Here is a 19,689-nt window from a genome sequence, read left to right as displayed (position 1 = left end):
AAGGGAAGAATCAGAATGACCATGCAGAGGAATTACAGAACACAGTAAAGGTCAAATCTATACAGCTTAGTATTATCTTTCAAGGAACATATGAAGCCATAAAATTCTAAAACCTAATTCCTTTGACAAAGCCTATAACAACAACAACAAAAAAATAGCACAACATAAATCCAGTCTACTACTGTTCTCCAGAGCAGGAGGAAACCATATCATCTTAATCTGTTTTAGTTACAAGCCTAAGAATATAATCTTATGGCTAACAGTCCTTTAATTAGAATTGAGTGTCAAATGAAGAATCTTATAACAGAATTTTATGGCAGAGCTTCCTTAACTGTGCTTTATAACCAGCATGTTTCCTTGTTTTACTAAAGACTTGGTTGGAATTTAAAATTAATCTGTGAGATTTGATACATTAAAATTGGAAGAAATTAAAATTTATAATCATGAAAAAATTTTAAAGATGTTCTCTAACGTGTAAAAGTCAATTTGAAAATAATCCTTTGCTAATCAACTTCATAGGTCTTTTCAAAAGCAAATTTTATGAGAAACAATAAATTAATTCAAGCAGGCATTAATTCCATGATTAAGTCAGTTTAGCTTGAAACAGTTTTGTTCCAGAAAACTGTGCGTGTATGTATATGTGTGTATTAGTTCCAGACTGAAAGATTTCTAACCAAAATATATTTTGTTTTCAAATACTCATAAATTTGCTAGCTTAAAGGTTTAGTTAATTAGCAACCCCCTTAGAATGTAGCAAAATTCTAGGTAACAACCCTAAATTATTTAGACGAGACTTTGTTAGGTTGCTCATGTTCTGGTAGTACTTTAACTAGTATAGAACTCCATTACCAACAATATTAAGAGTGAATGTGGAAATGAAATTAGTATCACACTTAACATAAAAGTTTTTCAATAAGAAAGAGAGTCTTATTTTGGAGGGGAGATTTTTGATGTCCTAGATTAAATGGCTATTTGATTTTGAGGTAGTTGATTATTTCACATTCCTTATATATATCCCAGAATGAGAGATGGGACTAGTTTTCTTTGTTACACCAAACCAATTTCAGGTGAATATTCCTTCATCCTTGGGTCATCCTCATGCTATTTTGAGGCAAAGGCCTTTTGGACATATTATACCTCTTGCTGCTGTCATCTACAGAATTATCTGTTAATTTTCCCTTCTCATCAAACCCTTTGCCACCTAGATATTCTCTTTACCTCCCCCCTTCTTTTTTGGCATGATTTGAACATTTAGCTAGCCCTTCAAAAAGAACTTTAGCCTTTGGGTCCCTGACTTTTTAATTCTCTATAACTTTTTCTTTCAATCCACTTTAGCCATTTCTTTCTGTGGCAGATTCCTTGACCTTGTTTTTCTCAGGGTGGGACAGGTGATGAAGTGGGCCATAGAAACACTCCATAAAAGATTCCTGTTTTCATTTGCACGACTTCTTTATTTGTTCCTCAAACTCAAAGGGGAACTCAGTCCCCTAGTCACTCTGTCTTCTGTGCACCATTCCACCCTTTTTCTTCCCCCTGATTTTTGTTCCAGATTGAATTTAATGGTCCATAACCTCAGCTACTCTCTTATAAATATCTCCAGTTCCCCGAGTCCCTTGTCCTTCATAAACTCCTGTTCAATTTGACTGTCAGCCTTAACAGTTAAATGTCCCTCAAACTCCTACCACAAATCCTTCAAAAGCAACCTATTTTTTCCTACTTATTATAAAAATTTATATTTCTGTATAAAGCTAATGCTTCTACCTTTGCTCTGAATTCAACCACACTTGCCTCATTAAGAACAGAACTTCAATTCCAATCTTTCTTTTCTGGCATACTTTCAACTTTCTCTCGGTACTGGCTTTCTACTGTAAACATGGAACCATGCTCAAGGTTTTCAACCCCACCCCCACCCCCACCATTGCCAAATCATTACATTTCTCTTCCCTTTCCAGCCAAAAGTTTTGGTAGACATATATTTTATTTTAATTACCAATTGTACATTCATTACTTAACCTATTATAATATACTCTCTCCCCCAATTATTCTAATGAAACTTGTTTTGCAGTGATCCCTAAATCTCATCCATTTAACTCATGAGACTAGTAGCACCTACTTCTTAAATTGATTTTGTTAATCAGTTCACTAATTTCCATATCACTGCCACCATTGTACTGATGTCTTTGACAGGCGTTGCTACAAAAATGTTTCAATTTATTTAGCCAGTGTACAATCTATTTCCATGCTGCAGTTAGAGGATTGTTTTGCAAATCTGGACAGACAACAGCATTCTTCACTATTCTTACCCACTCAATTCTGTGTTAGGGCTTTGCTGTCCTTTTGATATTTATTTCCTAGAACAAACCTCTCTTGCTGATATAACAGCTGGATGCTCAGTTGTTCCTTCTTCCCAAAATTATTATTCTTCAGATAACTTGCCTCCTATTTGCTAAGTTCTCCTGACATTTCAGGTTTCAGTTAAAATTTCATTTTCTCCAAACTCTTTGTGACCACCCCTCCAAATCTGAGTCTTTACACCACACCCCCATCCCATGCAACCTCAGAATATATTGTGTTTTCCCTTCTAAAACATTTATCAGACTCTTTTAATTGCTCAATTGTTTCTCTGTGTCTTACAGGGTGACTTCTTTCACCAATCTCTAGACCCAGGAGACTAACTGGTAGTACACTAATACATTCTCTACCACATAGTAGATACTCATATATATGCATTGAATGAAACAATGAATGAATGTATAATAAATAATGTTATACAAAATGTCATCAATTCATTAGGAGATAAAATGACTGGTTTCAGCTTATAGGGAGTCATGGAGCCTCTTGTTAGCTCAATGACTAAACTTCTGTGTCATTTTCTTCTTCATTCCATATTGAAATTTTGCATTGCTTTGCTTCCAAAAGGATTCAGGGGTTTGATTCATTTGATTCATCTCTTTTGTGCAGCCATCATCAAATATTTGTCTGCATTAATTACAAATCAACTGTATAGCACAGCAGTATACAACTGTCTTAACTCCCTGTTATAACTGAACAATCCTGCAGACTTTTCAAAAACGTATGCAGTACTAGTAACTACAAGAAGAGAGATAACTTTTTTTAAAAAAAAGGAAAGAAAAAGTCAGGAAGTAGCTCCTTTAAAACTTCTTATATTGATGTAATTGTTCACTATTGAAATTTTAAAGGAGTTAGACATGATATATCAGATTCAAGCCCTTTTCTCAATAGGCCCTTTGTTTTCTCAGAAAATAGATCTACTTTTGAATCATTCATTAACTCAATTCAGAAAAGATTTTAATAGACCCAGATGTAACTTGATATATTATATATTGACTTGACTGATCCTGCTTATGATTCTTTTACCTAAGCTGAACCTTTCTTTGATCAATTTGTTAGAGCAAACAATTCATACATTAATACAGGGAAGATTTTAATCCCTGGGCTTTTCATTACCTACTAGAACCTTCTGCTTACTTTTCTCTTCAAGCGTAAGCTTCTGAGATATACCTTTGACCCGGATAGTAGAGATACTTTTAAAATCCTGGAAGGATTTAATGCTCCCAAAGCTCCTTAAAAGCTGTCTCTGGAAGCTTTCCCTTCTCCTGTTCCTCATTTGTTTTTGCCTTCCTTACTTTGTTAACACCATTTTAATTATTTGTTTTTAATGCAAAGTAAAACTTTCATTACTAATATGTTGTTTTAAATATATGTGTCTGATCTCATTGACCCATTAGCTCTCTCTGACAAATTCAATAGACATCTAACATCTCCTTTTACAAACTTTTATTCTCTGTTTGTTTCCCATTAAGTTCCTATTTTCAGTCCAGTCTATGTATCCATTTTTTAGATTTTTTGCAGATCAGACAACAGATAGGCTTGAATCCGAAAAATAATTGACGGTTTACTGGAATTGAGTTCCAGCGATGCCTCACTCCCCAGTTTTTTTCTTGTATCACCACAGTGAGGGAAGAAGCCTCTAGAAATACACTCTCATATTTGAATTACCAAAATGCCATAAGCATACACACAAACAAATACAAGTTATTTCCTCTCTCAGGAAAAGGAAACTCAGTGCAAGTGGTTGTTAGGATCCAAATAGTGCAGAACCATTAATAATGCTTGTCTCTTACAAAGGTCACTTCAAACTTGGTTTTGAGTTAAACATGACCCTGGAGTGCCTCGAGGCATTAAATATACTGCTCCGTACTTTGAAATATAATGATTCTGTTTCTGATCTTTGAGGTCATAAAAAATGTGTTTCAAAGTCTGATAAACATAATTCCAGTTAGGTGGTGTCACTCGAAAAATATCAGGGAGGGGCTCTGTTATTACATTTCCCCAAAAGTTTTACACCCTCTTCTGCTCAGCTGTCCCACGGGAAGGGCAGGCATTTTACTCACTGAGGGATTTGGGATGAAAATGATAAAAAGAAGAAAAAAAATGGAATTAAATTGAAATCTCTTGCAATAAATCTTTTTGTTAATACCATCATGGTTCTATCATTTTAACTCCTTTTGTGTACTGGATTGCACGTTTATTGCTAAATATCTCTAAAAGAAAATATCCTTTTGAAATATTTGAAATAGATTAAATATATATCTCTGAACATGTCATGTTCAAAGAACCCACAGAGGACTTGCAAATAAAGTTCAAACACCTTATTTTGGTATATGAAACCTTTAAGCCATCGGCATCTGCCTGTGTTTTAGCATTGGTCCTTACTATGCTCTCTTGTTCGTATTAGGATGTGGTTATTCCAACTCCCTAGGGTTGCACAAATGGGATGGATTTTCCTCTTCCTTTTAGTTTTATCACCTGCTGACTTTTCTCTGCTTAGAGCCCTGTTCCTCTTTCCTTCCCTAACGTACCTAATCACTGAGTCCACTCCACTTAGAAACATTTCCCAAATCCTCCCTTTCCCACCTCAAACTGAGTTAGGTGCCTGTCGTATGTATTCCATTAAGATACTCTAAATTCCTCTATATTATAACCTATTATACTTTTTTGTCATTATCATGTGTGGATCATACTAGCTTTTGCGAATAGGGTTGGAGCTTTGTTCATTTGTGAATGACATGTATCAGGTAACCAAATAATATTTATTGAATACATAAAATGAAGACCCTTTATAATGATATTTCAGAACAAATAGTTTATACAGATAGTTTAATTACAAAAATCGATATGAATTTTGAGTCAGTTAAAGACCTCAATTCAGATTTTATATAATACAATCTGCAACATTTTAATTCAGATTTGTTTGGCATAATGAAATACAGATCTTAATATATAAAAATGAATATGCCCCCTAACTACATATAATTATATTAGGTGCATCACTATTTACTTGATTCAATAGTTTTTAAGTGCTTGTTAACCTTTCAAATTAGATTTGTCCTAACAATTATACTTAACAAGGAAATTTTTATCCTTTCCTTTTAGATTTCTCTAATTAGCTCTTTTACTCATTTTAGTGTTTTTATAATATTAAAGATGTATAAATAGCTAGAAAGCATCCAAAGATTTTTCAGTGATTTGTTCAGTGACAGCTAGTTAGAGAACAACGTGTGAATTCTCCCCATACTTGAATTCATTGTTGTGGAAAGCTTTCTATAATCAGACTAGTAAAAACGTGAAAGCAAATTTCTAGATATAATAACAAATCCCTCTTCCATAAGCTTTCTTACTATATTGCTGTGCTCTTAGAAGTTTAAAAAATTGTAATCATTAATGATGCTATTACAAATTACTATAATGTATTACATGAGTGGTAAGCAGAGGGGAGCACACTTTTTTTAATAATTAATTTTATTTAGAGTGTAGTTGCTTTTCAATGTTGTGTTAGTTTCTTCTGTGCAGCAAAGTGAATCAGCCATACATATACATATAGCCCTTCTTTTTTGGATTTCCTTCCCATTGAGGTCACCCATTTAGAGAACTGAGTCGAGTTCCCTGAGCTATACAGTAGGTTTCTTAAATTTTAAAATAAATAAACTCCTAATTTTATTTTTTAAATTTAGTTATGTCCCTTGTTTTTGCCTTTTTTCTTTGTTTTTTCCTATGTTTTTTTTAACATCTTTATTGGAGTATAGTTGCTTTACAATGGTGTGTTAGTTTCTCCTTTATAACAAAGTGAATCCACTATACATTTACATATATCCCCATATCTCCTCCCTCTTGCGTCTCCCTCCCACCCTCCCTATCCCACTCCTCTAGGTGGTCACAAAGCACAGAGCTGATCTCCCTGTCCTATGCGGCAGCTTCCCACTACTTGTCTTTATTCTTTATTCTAAGGACTCAAGGGACTTCTCTAATGAATACATCACACATTTTGTGGGTCAGGTGTACCATATATTTCAATGGCATGTATAAGTGTATATCTAAATGCTTTGCAAATTCAACTTGCCTTTAAGGCAGAGAGATTCCATCTTGTGTCCTAGTTGGGTATCTCAATTTACCATCTCATTAATCAGTGGCAGTATAACAATCTTGAAAAATTAACAGATTTATTTCCCTTGCATTCTGTATTTTGGGCCCTTTGATCTATGCTGTACTTTAATACACCTCCCCAACATAAATACACACACACACACACACACACACACACACACTCCATCATCATCACCATCACCATCATCAAATCAGTTGACAGTTCTGCTGTGCTTATTCATTCATGGGAGGAATATGAAACAGAAGAACTCAAAAATATTTTCGCATTTTCTTACATTTTGATTTTTCAAATCTAGAACGTTAATGACTATAATGATTCACAACAGTGAAAATAATTTTAGAGAAAGCAGATGGATAGATGAATAATGTTTCTTATTCTTGAGACTAGAAAAAAGAAAATTATTTTTGTGGGTTTGAAGGTGGTCAGGGATGGAAAACTATGAGGGTAAACTGGTAACTAGGCATTCATGGCTTCTTGGGATTGGGGGCATTCTTTAAACCTTCAAGTGCTAAACCCTAAGAAAGAATATGTTAACATTAGGAAAGAAGATCCATGTACTTTAAGAATTTTAAAAGCAGAGGGGTGTATGTTTCCTAGACTCACCTTCAGGAAATAGGGAAGAGAACAAAGAAGAAGTGGAAGACTAGACCTTAGAAAATGACAGAGCAGATTAAAGGAATGGCAGAATTAATGTGGTACTGCTATTACTGCTATTACTGATATGAGCCTGTGGGAGAAAAAAATGCAGATCTGAAAAGGATTATGGCCGGGAATTCACTGTCAACTTGTGTGGACTGATGGTTGAGGAACAAGACTAGCTAATGGGCATGAGAGTTGACAGCATAGACTGAGGATGATGAAGACAGAATAATTTCTCCTCTTCCAATCTATCAATTTAGGTGAGCAGTAGAAAGGAATCACAAATTAAAGTTAATTTATTTTCTTCAGGTGAAATGGAGGCATAGGAGAAATTAACTTGGGTTAAATAAATAAAAAGGAAGTTATGTTCTGTTTTATTGCCAAGGCATTGCTCTTGGCATTTCAGTAATATGCCATCCTCTCTTTCTCCCACTTCCTTATTTTCAGACACTCTGTGGCCTGCATCTCTCATCCAATGTTATGACTTTCCTGGCATGTGTGTTTGTATACATATATATATGTATATATATATATATATATATATATATATATATATATATATATGTATATATATGTATATATCCCTTTATGACTTTCCTGGCATGTATACATATATACAAGGATATATATATTTCCCTTCTGGTCACCCTTGAATGTAACAAATCAACTAGACATGCTTCTGACATCTAATTTGGAACAACTCAGAAAATTTAGCCAATCCTATTAAAGTCAGTGGAATCAAATGACAACATGAACTCAGTACTATCACTCATATCACTATGTGGTTGTTTCCAGAAACACACACCCATGCATGCATGCACATACACATATAAATATAATTATATGGAGATATATGAAGCTATAAAGAAATTTATTTTTTTTAGTTGATACATTAAATTATTTTTTTAAATGGGCTCTTCTATACATACCTTTCTTGAGTTCATGGTCCATACTTGCTTCTCAGGCACCTGCTCTTGTGATTCTTCTATAGCCTCTAAGCTTCAAGCATATTAGCCTGTTATTAACCTCAAATATGCCAATTTTATTTCTTCTGTAGAGCCTTTGCAGTATTTATTCTCCCTGACTTTAGTTTTTATTTTTTTACTTTATTGAAGTATAGTGGATTTACGATATTGTGTTAGTTTCAGCTGTACAACACAGCGATTCAGATATAGATATATAGATATATATATATATATCTTTGGCACAGCAAACGAAACCATAAACAAAATGAAAAAACAACCTACAGAATGGGAGAAAATATTTGCAAATGATGTGACCGACAAGGGATTAATGTCCAAAATATACAAACAGCTCATACAGCTCAATATCAAAAAAACAAATCCAATCAAAAACTGGGTAGAAGATCTAAATAGACATTTCTCCAAAGAAGACATACAGATGGACAAATGGCACATGAAAAGATACTCAACTTTGCTTATTATTAGAGAAATGCAAATCAAAACTACAATGAGATATCACCTCACACCAGTCAGAATGGCTGTCATCAAAATGTGTACAAACAATAAATTCTGGAGAAGGTATGGAGAAAAGGGAACCCTCCTACACTGTTGGTGGGAATGTAAATCGGTACAGCCACTCTGAGAACAGTATGGAGTTTCCTTAAAAAACTAAAAATAGAGCTACTATATGATCCAGCAATCCCACTACTGGGCATATATCTGGAGAAATCCATATTTTGAAATGATACATGCACCTGACTTTATATCTTTAAATGAATGTTTCATTTTTTTGTCATTTAAATCTCAGTTTATATATAATTTCCTCAGTAATTCCTCATCATTTTCGCATAACTGTTATAATTCTCTGTGTAGCACTTGTCACTGCCCTTTAATTCCCCTTACCCTCGTCTGTTGTTTGATGGCACTTTAAAGCATCTAACATACAAATAAAAGGTACTTAATTGTTATGTAGTACATAAGGTCCCCAAGGATGGAATTTTTTCCTGCTTTGTTCAGTGATGTATCCCAAGGAGTGTAGGTGCTTAGTAAATATTTATTGATGCTAAAGAAATATGTTATATCTTTCTTTTTTGCAATTATTTGATAGTTCATTACCTGCCCAACACTCTTAAAGTTAAGACCTATAAAAATTATGTTTTCTCTGCCTTCTTTACCAATTTATCTGAAGTATATAATGCTTGGCAAACATAGAAAGTATTTAAACATATTTAATTATATGATCCATTTGTCATGGGATGAATAATTATTTTTTAAGTTGATTTCTAGAATTTACACTTTTCTAGCCTCATCCAAAACATTAAAAACTCTTAAATAGTCACCATATATCTAACAGATTCTAGTACAGTTGGGTAAGCCCTTCACAAATTTATCAATAGATCATAATCAAAATAATTTGAAAAGTAATATAAAACGATGAATAATATTATAATACTTAAAGTTTGCAGGTATCTATGGAAATTGGCCCTCTTATACCTTGTTAAAAAAAATCTAACATGGACCAGTAGCTATAAAGGGCATTTTCACATTTTAAATACATGCATATGAAAAATTAAAATGTACAAATCTAGATATTGTGGTTTCGGAAATTTATCATAGTTATATAAGTAGAATATTATATCAGATTTCTGTACAAGAATTTTTATTATAGAGCTGTTTAATGTAGTAAAAAAGTTGAAGCATCCTGAACATTCTAAAATTAATCAACGTTGGTGTACTGATAAAATAGAAAAATATGTTTGTAGGCTCAAAGATGAGTGAGATAGTTTCCCATTTTCTAACATGGATGTATTTGGATAATTACAGTGATAACATATAGCAATGGTTTTGAAATATATAGCATGATTTATTTTATAATATTTTAATTAGTATATATCCTAGGTATTCAATTTTTATGTATTATTTATGTATCTTTCTAAAATGAAAATGTACTAGTAATTATTTCTTATTCCTGGAATTGCATTAATTTTCACTTTTTCTTTTAAATTGTATTAATATATGAATCACATATGTATTTATATTGAATATTGTTTAGATATCAACTTACTCCAAGCTAACTTTTAGATTTAATACAATTACAATTTATATCTACAGTTATTTATAGACACTTGTCCAGCTTATTCTAAAATTTGTATAGAAATGCAAGGGCCATTGAATTTCAAAAACAATCTAGAAAAAGAAGGATGAAGGTAGTTCAGTCAGAAGAAGCATGAACTATTTTTTGAAAAGAATGAATCCACTTTACCAAAATTAAAAATGTCTCTTCTTAAAGAGAAACAATTAGGGGGGGGAAAAGGCTCTTCAGAGACTGAAGAAAATGTTAAAAATATATGTTACTGACTTGTATCAAGAATAAATGAAAACTCTTACAACTTAGTAAGAGGAAAGCAAGGCCCAAGAAAAAGGTCAAAATATTTGAACAGGCAATTGACAAAATAAAATATCTGAATTCCTAGTAAGAACATAAAAATGTGCTCAAAAATTAATCTTCTGAGAAATTTACATTAAAAATAACATGACACGCAGCTATATATACACTAGAATGGCTAAAATTTAAAATATTGAGATAATCTAGTTGTGGCACAATGTGGACCAACTGGAACTCATGCAGTGCTGGTAGGAGAGGGGATGTAAAATGGTACAACCACTTTGGAAATTTTTAAAAATTATTTATTTAGTTACACATACACTTACTTAGGAAAACATTTTAAGTTATTTATAAACTTATACTTACCTGTACAACACAGAGGTTTCAATACTAAGTATTTACAATTGAGAAATAAAAACATATCTACTCTAATATTTATACATGAAGATTTATAGCCACATGGATTTCCATGGAATTCCAGGATTCAAACAGACAAGGCATCTAATGTGACTACTGGATTGATTACATAGATATAAAAGTTAAGTAGTTATCATTATTAATATACAAAACATCAGTATTTTTTACATTATTATTAAATGATACTGATGTGATGTGATGTCCTAAGTAATCAAAAAGGATTCCTTGCTTAACAAAATGTATGGCCTTTTGTAGAATATTAAGATTGGAAATAATCCTAACCTTAATCTATGCTCACTTCTACTGATATTTATTTATCAGGCATGCTATCTATAATTAATCTCTTGGGATAGATAAACACAAATGAACACTTCCAGTTCTATATTTAGAGTGAGTTGATTTGACCATTTACTTAGCCACCTACTTCCTATGCTACTTTAAAATATTTGCTCATGGCTCAGAAACAGTGTCAATGATGAGAGCTTTGTGTATGATGGTTTTGTCTTTTGGGCTTGTCTTTTTGAAGTCTTTGTCTTGTGATTAGGAGAACAGGCACTGGAACTAACTGCCTAAGTTTGAATCTGGATTCCTCCATTTACTTGCATTACTTAAGTTTGGTTCTGACGGGAATACAGGAAACCCTGTGGGATTATGGATTCTTGTTCAATCATTTAAAATGCTGCCCATTTTCTACCATGGAGGTTTCCACAGCTTCAGCGTGGAACTGTACTAAGATTGGGGTTGGTTGAGTGGATATGCCTTTTGTAAAGTTGGAGAAGAGCTGCGGATAACTCAAACATGTTCTCCAGCAAATCATTTCTTTTAAAGAGTACATATGGACGTTAAAGTGTTAAAAATTAAGTCCCTTATATTCATGCTGTTATACTCTTCAAATAGTCTTCACATACCCACATATGCAAAGCCACTGAATTAGGCTGCAGATACAGCTGTTGTAATAAAGAGACCTTAAAATGAAGTGAATCAAAAAACTCAAAATCCTAACTTTTTATCAGCTAAGTGTTCCTTGTCTACATTGTTGAAGCTAATTCATACCCGCAGTTTCTGCTGTTGGTCTGTGGGAAAGGAATAGAGAAAGTGGACAGCAAACTGATACTCATTAGGATGTGATATAGAAGTTGCACACAACCCTTCCACTAACAGTCACTGTACAAACCCTAGTTAGAAGGTCAAAGCTGGATACAGTCAACTAAGAAGGGTGACTTGTCACTGTTCAGCAAATCTCTCTTCTAAAAACAAGGAATTCTTTATTAAAAGTGGAATGGTAAAATAGATTTGGGGGATAATTAGCAGACTAATACTTTCAGACACTGTCAGACACTTAAAAAATACATGTTTTGAAAAAGTCAACTTAAGATGATTTATTGGCAACCCAACACATTATTTAAGAATTCATGAAAAACAAACATAAAGGACTATTTAAAAATGCATCTTATATCTTTGTGTGACTGCTCTACAATATCTATGAGAATAACATACATCTACCACTAAACCCATACTCAGCCTTCCCCTCCTTGAACAACAAAATGTCAGCACTATCGTATAATTATCTTCTTTTCAGTTTCTCTGAAGGGTGATTACTTGTTCTTCTTTGCCTTCAGGAGATGACACTGATTTTCTTAATACAAATCTCATTTCAACATCCTGAAACTTGAATTGTTAGAAAGTGTTTTTTTTTTTTTTTCAGACTCATATTAACTATCACTTACTATTCATCAGTATCAAGTAAGCATATCAATGTGTATTTTTAACTGGGAATAATTAATAATTTTACCACTATGAGTAACTCAGAATTTTGTGGGCTGTTTTAAATATTTTTACTTCTTTGAAATAATCTTGAATTATTGTTTTTTGTACATCTAAAAAGTAGTTGGTCCATATTTCTACATTAAACATCTTTAGTAATTAAAAGGTATTTACTTTCTGTAATAGGTTCATTGTTGTATGTATGTATATAACTACTCTTTACAGTATAGAAAATCTTAGTAAAATTAAAATTAAGCATTAATTTGAGCCAAAATTGTGTGCATAAGCTTCTTCCTTAAAGAAATCCCATGTTCAACATTTCAGGTCACTAGGATACCATTTGGACAGTAAGTGTGTGCTGTAATTTCTTCACATAATACTTTGGAGGACTAAAACATGATTTTTAAGTTGCTTATCTTGCAACCAGTATGTAGTTAACCCACCCAGTGAGTTCTTATTGTATTTGAGATTCTATGTAAAACTCTTATGAATGCAGAGACTTTCAAAATTGCTTAACTAATTTTAAAAAGGCATAACTTTGCAGTCTTCCTCTGGAAACAAACACCCATGCTCCCCCAGATACATCAAATAATATTTTTCAGTAGAAAAGTTTATGCAGGGTCTAAGAAAACTATGTGCTGAATTTAGTATTACTTTTCGTAACTAAAAGTAATTTGTGTGGGCTTCTCTTGTGGCTCAGTGGTTGAGAGTCCGCCTGCCGATGCAGGGGACTTGGGTTCGTGCCCCGGTCCGGGAGGATCCCACATGCCGCGGAGCAGCTGGGCCCGTGAGCCATGGCCGCTGAGCCTGCGTGTCCAGAGCCTATGCTCCGCAATGGGAGAGGCCACAACAGTGAGAGGCCCGTGTACCGCAAAAAAAAAAAAAAAAAAAAAAGTAATTTGTGTAAATGCAGTTTAGTTTCTTTTTTAAATTATGAATTTTACAACCAAAATAATTTAAGAATTCTGTGATTTATACAATACAGGCCTCCAATGATATTAAAGCCTCTAGGAAAAAACTCCCCACATGAATTTTTATTTATTTTACCTTTAGTAATAAGTATGCATCTTGCAATACTTGAAGGGAGCAAGTATATAGCCATGAAGTTAAAAAAATAATAATTATAATAGGAAAATTTTAGAAACTTGTTACAAGACAGTTTAGGAAATATGGTGTATAATAAAATAATTAGGAGTTTTATTTTTAAATATTCTCAAACTTAACAAAATAGCAAATAAAGAACAACTTTTTTTTTCTCTACCATCTAAGTTTGTTGACCTGATAGTATCACCAAAAATATTTCAATACATATTTTGTACAAAAAAGGATATTCTACTACTTCATCTTAATACAACCATCAAATTTGACATTAAACTTTGATATATGGCTACTAACTAATAAGCAAACTCCATTACAGTTTTTCCAGGATTGTCCTTTTTAGCCAAAGAATTCAGCTCAGAATTATGGTTTGCATTTAATTTTCACACCTCTTTTAGTTGCCTCCAATTTCAAACAATTCTTTAGCAATTCCTTAACTTTTATGACCTTGACATGTTTGCATATTACAGGCCAGTTATTTTGAAGAATATCTCTCAACTTGGATTTGTGCATATCATTCTTCATGATATGGTACAGGTTACGACACTTTAGCAGGAATATTACAGAATTGATGCTGTGTTCTCATTGCATCTTATTAGGTGGTGCACACTTTAGATTTGTCTCTTTAGTAGTGATGATCACTTTGACTATTCTAATGAGGTATTATGTGTCATATTTTATAACTCAAAAGTCATACATTTTTCCTTTGTAATTAATAAATATTTTCTTTGGAGTCAATCTGAAACTATGTAAATATCTTATTTCTTATGAAACTTCTTATTTATTTATTTATTTATATTGCTTTCATTCGTGTTTCCTATTTTATTTGGTGTTATTATCTTTTGTTATTATTGTTATTATTATTATTATTACAATACTGTTTTGATGGCCAAATTTCTCCAAATTTGACCAGTTGGAATATCTTCAGCTTCTGTGTTTTTGTTTTGTTTTGTTTTTTCTTTTTGCTGTACGCGGGCCTCTCACTGTTGCGGCCTCTCCCATTGTGGAGCACAGGCTCCGGACGCACAGGCTCAGTGGCCATGGCTCACGGGCCCAGCCGCTCCGTGGCATGTGGGATCTTCCCAGACCTGGGCACGAACCCGTGTCCCCTGCATCAGCAGGTGGACTCTCAACCACTGCGCCACCAGGGAAGCCCTCTGTGTGTTTTTGACATGCTTAAATCTCAGAGCAGTTTCTTGCTATCTAGTAGAAGTTGTTCCAGGATCTATTGGGTTGGCCAAAAAGTGCCTTTGGTTTTTAAATAAAAATAAATGGCACATTTTTCATTTTCACCAAGAACTTTACTGAACAATGTATTCACCCTTTTGCTCCACTACCTTCTGCCATTTTTCAGGCAACTTCATAATTCCATATTCCCAAAACTTTTAATCTTTTTGAGCAAAGAACTGTTCCAGGTGCCTTTTATAGTCTTCCAGGGAATTGACATTTTTTCCATTAAGAGAATTTTGTAAAGACCTAAATAAATGGAAATCCAAAGGTGCAGTGTCTGGTGAATAAGGTGGATGAATCAGAATTTCCCAGCCAAGCTGTAACAGTTTTTGCCTGGTCATCAAAGAAACATGTGGTCTTGCCTTATCCTGATGGAAGATTGTTTGTTTTCTCTTGACTAATTCTGGATGCTTTTCATCGAGTGCTGCTTTCAGTTGGTCTAATTGGGAGCAGCACTTGTTGGAATTAATCATTTGGTTTTCCGGAAGGAGCTCATAATAGAGGACTCCCTTCCAATTCCACCATACACATAACGTCACCTTCTTTGGATGAAAACAGGCCTTTGGTGTGGTTGGTGGTGGTTCATTTCACTCGCCCCACGATCTCTTCCATTCCACATCATTGTACAGTATCCACTTTTCATCGCCCATCACAATTTGTTTTAAAATGGAACGTTTTTGTTATGTTTAAGTAGAGAATCACATGAGGAAATACAGTCAAGAAGGTTTTAGTCGCTGAACTTATGTGGTACCCAAACATCAAAGCGATGAAAATAACCAAGCTGATGCAAATGATTTTCAACTCTTGATTTGGATATTTTGAGTATATCCGCTATCTCCAGCATGGTATAAAGTTGATTGTTCTCAGTTAATGTCTTAATTTGATTGCTATCAACTTCAACTGGTCTACCTGACTGTGTATCATTGTCCAGCGAAATCTCCATCACAAAACTTTGCAAACCACTTTTGACATGTTCAATCAGTCACAGCACCTTCTCCATACACTGCACAAATCTTATTTTACATCTCAGTTACGTTTTTACCTTTCTTGAAATAATAAAGCATAATATGCCAAATATTGTTGCTTTTTTTCTTCCATCTTCAACATTAAAATGACTAAACAAAAATTCACCAATCTTGATGTCTTTGTTTAAATTCATGCTGATATGACAGCTGTCACATACAATCTAATAAAATTGTTTCAAATGAAGTTAAAGACACCTGAGTGCTAGTAGAACCGTCTTACAGAAAAAAACAAATGAACCTTTTGGCCAACCCAATATGTATATGTATACTTTTATATGCCTAGACCCTGTATCAGTCATTCTCCAGGAGAATTGTTATGTCTTAAAGGAAGATGGAAGTTAGAAGCCAAAATTTGAATATTTGTTATGTTTATTGCTATTAGGATGCTGCTGCTTCCAGTTCTCTCAGTGAAAGAGTTAGAAAATTTATATTTGGTCACATTTCCATCTCTAGTTCTTCATCTATCTGCCTATCTATCTATCTATCTATCTGTCTGTCATCAAAAATCTTGAGTGCACATACATATACCCAAATTCAGTTCCACATCATTGGGTCCATTCTAGTTTTCTTCCTTTCTATATTTGTAATTACCTTCTCTAAGAGTGAGAAATTGGCTCCAGTGCTTCTATTTATTTATTTGTTTATTTAATAAACACTCCTCTATGTTTCCATATCTCTGTTCAGATGCTCTCCTCACACCATTCAGGTTTGAGAATGCTGTGCTGTACTCTCCCCACACTCCTAATGTGTATATCTTTATATTCCAATCAGTTTTAGATGACTACCTCTGTTGGCCCCACCTATCTGTTTTAGGTCTGAACATTCATGAGTTTAAGGGATGGCTAAGGAAGGGAAGAGTTGGAGGAAGAGAATGTGGAGAAGGAAAAGTCACCGTTTTTGAAAATTTTCCTTTCTTCATTCCCACTATTACCCTATTCCAATTTGTAATATGGTAGGTCTTACTCCGTCAATAATGTCTCAACCACACATTCATATTTACTATCTTCTTGTCTCTCTTAGTTATGTTCTGTGGGATTTTTCTATTCTTCAGTGTGTCAATTCTATATTCTGCTAAATACAATCTACTCTTTAATTCTGGATTGAATTTCTAACTTCAAATACCATGTGTGTGTGTGTGTGTGTGTGTGTGCTCATACATAAATACATTTCTGGAAAACTCTTTTTTATATGTAATATTTTAATACCTTATTTTATGTCTCAAAGTATACTAATATATTTTGTATTCTGGTTCTGATGATTCCAATATATGCAGTATGATTTTGAAGCTTGTTGGTTCTCATAACTCTTATTCACAGTGGATTACTTCTTCATGTATTTTTGTGATCTTAAATGGTGAGTCCATGACACTTGCACTTTATCTGTGGGAATTTGTTGAAAGTTTAACTGCATTCCCCCAGAAAGTATTTATAGTGGTTTCTGATAGATCCCTCATGGCCTTACAAATCTAGGATAGTCATTATTTTTATTTTTGCCTGTGCATTCTTAGGTGAGCACGATGTTATAAATGTCAGTTCCAATACTGTGTGATACTCAGTTTGTGATTAGGAATTGTTAGGGCAGAATTTTCTTATTTTGTCTCTGTCAGTGGAATGTTTCTTTTTTCATACTTTGTTTGTCCGTTGTTGGCATTGAATTTTAGGAGACCCAGATTTGTTTGGGAAGTCTTTGCTTCACCCACACAGTGGAGGCCTTAGATCATCTCTCTGCAAAACCCATTAAAATCTAAGGGCTAGGCTAGTAGCCTTTGGCAGAAGTTCCAAGAGCCAACATTATTTAGGCTTAACTTTCCCTCTCTGGATTCTCAGTTTCATTTTATTTATAGCATTCTAAGATTTATTTTACCTTCTCACTAATACAATTGTCATCATGTGTATATATATATATATATATATTTGGTTGATTTCTTCTTGGTAATTCCCAAAGAGCTCTTTCCAGCTAATTTCTCTGATCACTCTATCTGCCATACTGCCAGAAACATAAATAAACAGTAGATTAGACATTTAAATAATCTTGAAATAATTTAGTAAACGGAATATGTGTTTCCACCATATTTTGTGTGTTGGAAACTAACACATAATGTTTAAGATTGATAATGTTACAGCTCTTCTTTTATGCTTCACCATCGTTTCCATTCAAAATCATTATTTTAAGAAATGAAAGCAAGGTTGACAGTCTTTCTCAATATAAATTTGAAAAATAAATCTAGATGGTCAGATGACATCAAAATCTTCATGAAAAAGCTTGCTTTCATTTTTTAAAAGAGCATACTATTTTAATCATCAATTAAATTTTTTGGTGATTTTTTGAAATTTTTTTTCGTTTGTACAATATTTATAGGATGTAAAATATCTCCTTTAGGCTAAAATTCCATAGAACAGAGTTCCATAATTAGAGTGAATTGTTGGAAAATTATATTAATTTCTGTTCATCCAACTTTGAATTTGCAGAGGATAAAAAAACATATTTTTTTCAGCTTTGAAATTTTGTCAGTCTTTTTAACTCTTTCCTTGACAAGCCTTCTGCTTTGATAGATGTGTTAGTGTTTTGTTAAAATGTATCATTTATAACTATTTAAAACTACATACTTGAGCAAAGTTAGGAGGCTCTAGTTTACTAAGTGACTTTGGCAATAATCACTATAAATGTAAGCTCAAGAGACAGATAATAGGGAATACCTTAAAACTGTTTCTTGTGGAAGTGGTTTCTCACATATCAATTTATTGCTGAAATACATAGCAGCTCTATTTTTGGCAGTTTAGGTCTATGGCTGGTTAAATCAGTTGACAAGAGAATTGTGCTAAAGAAGCCATAAAATGGGTTTAATTCTCAATTTGGTCAATTAACATTCTTTGATCCAAGCCAGTAAGAGCACCCTTGCAACTGGTTAATCTGAATTTCCTCTTACTGGCTAGAAAAAAAAAAAAAGCGTGTATTTTACACAATACAAAACATTTTTTCTTATAATAATTTATCTTTATCACAACACTAAAATATAGAGGATAAACCATCTTGAAGATGAACTAATGGGATTTGGATGAAATTTTTTTTTGACTTACCTTAGAGTCAGAGTGCCAGAATGAAGGGTAATAACCCTAATAAAAAAGAACTCTTTTTAAAAAGATGAGCAGGCATAGAGACAGTGTGTATATATTAACAAATTCACATAATTTGTGAGTTGGTTCAGTCATGACTTAAATCCAGATATTCAGACCTTAGATTTTATACTATAAATCATATACTACTAGATCTTATACTATTAGATCCTTCACTGTTAACAGCAAAAGTCAGTTTCTGCTATACTTTCTGCATTGTTGTAAGAGCTGCACAGTATCATGCTTATACACATGTATAAACACAAATTAAGCTGTTTTATTTTCACCAAGTCTTATTGTCTTGTGAAACTTAAGGAAATTGTATTGATAAATTTAAAGCATTTGAATTATTTTTCTTCTAACACTAAGGATTAGGACTCAGGTGAAGGGCCTTCATGTTCATACCATTTTGTTCCATGTATGAACATTGTCAAACGCTTATTTAGCTTTTTCTTACAGAGTGTTTTTGCTCAACTCTTCAGGTAAGTCACATGTCTGTAATCCATGAGAAAGTGTTGGAGTCCATTAAAGCTTCTATCAGTGAATTGTGAGCCTGGGGAATGGTGTCTGAGCTCCAAGGATTAATGGT

Source organism: Mesoplodon bidens (assembly GCF_964165515.1).
Source record: "Mesoplodon bidens genome assembly, chromosome: 1".
NCBI lineage: Eukaryota > Metazoa > Chordata > Mammalia > Artiodactyla > Ziphiidae > Mesoplodon > Mesoplodon bidens.
Note: the sequence above shows the minus strand (reverse complement) of the source record.